The sequence below is a fragment of the Triticum dicoccoides genome, chromosome 2A (assembly GCF_002162155.2).
Source record: "Triticum dicoccoides isolate Atlit2015 ecotype Zavitan chromosome 2A, WEW_v2.0, whole genome shotgun sequence".
NCBI lineage: Eukaryota > Viridiplantae > Streptophyta > Magnoliopsida > Poales > Poaceae > Triticum > Triticum dicoccoides.
In genome coordinates, this window is record NC_041382.1 from 665,560,404 (window position 1) to 665,561,294 (window position 891).

Here is an 891-nt window from a genome sequence, read left to right on the forward strand (position 1 = left end):
AATTCCCGTAGAGAATAATCCCGAAAAGTAATCAGAAATCAAAGGATTTAAATATGTCGTACCTTCCTTCCATATACCCTGATCATCCTTTAATTTTTTAATTCGATTATGCAGCCTACATGCTGTTATGAAATTATGGAAATATGAAGTTCATCAGATTTGAAAAAAAAATCATCAATTTGAAAAAATTTCACTGGATTTGAAAAAAGTTCATCGAATTTTAAAAAAAGTTCACTGATTTTTTTCGAAAAGGTCGTCAATTTTGAAAAAATCACAAATTTTGGAGAAAATTCATCAACTTCGAAAAAAGTTCATCAATTTCGAAAAAAATATCAATTTGAAAAACACTCCATCAAATTCGAAAAATGTTCATTTTTTTAAAAAAATCATCTATTGTGAAAAAGTTCATCAAATTTTCAAAAGATTCACGCATTTGTAAAAAAGAAAGTAATACAAAAAAGAAAAAGAAAAAAGCCACACAAAAACCGTTCCAAGAAAAAAGAAAAACCAAAGAGAACTGTTGCAAGATAAAATAGAAAGATTAATGTTCGTAAACACATCTGGGGAGATTGGCGGGATGGTTCATCTACCGTACATTGGACCTGGCGATCACGGTTCGATTAAGAGTACCACACAACTTTTGCGTTTTAGCATAAAAAAAGGTTCAATGGATCGGCCCAGTGAGGCAGAGGGTGTGCGCCTGTTTGCGATACCTCAAGAAACGGGCGCATAGGGCGTCGTTTAGGATTTGCCTTGAAATCAGGCCAATACGGTTTGCACTTTCTGTTCATAACTTGGCGTCTGGCCCATCTCATGTTATCTTGCAAAAAGCGGTAACTGCCATCTTGCAGAAAACAAGATCACATATGCGAGTACTTCCGCCAGACACTT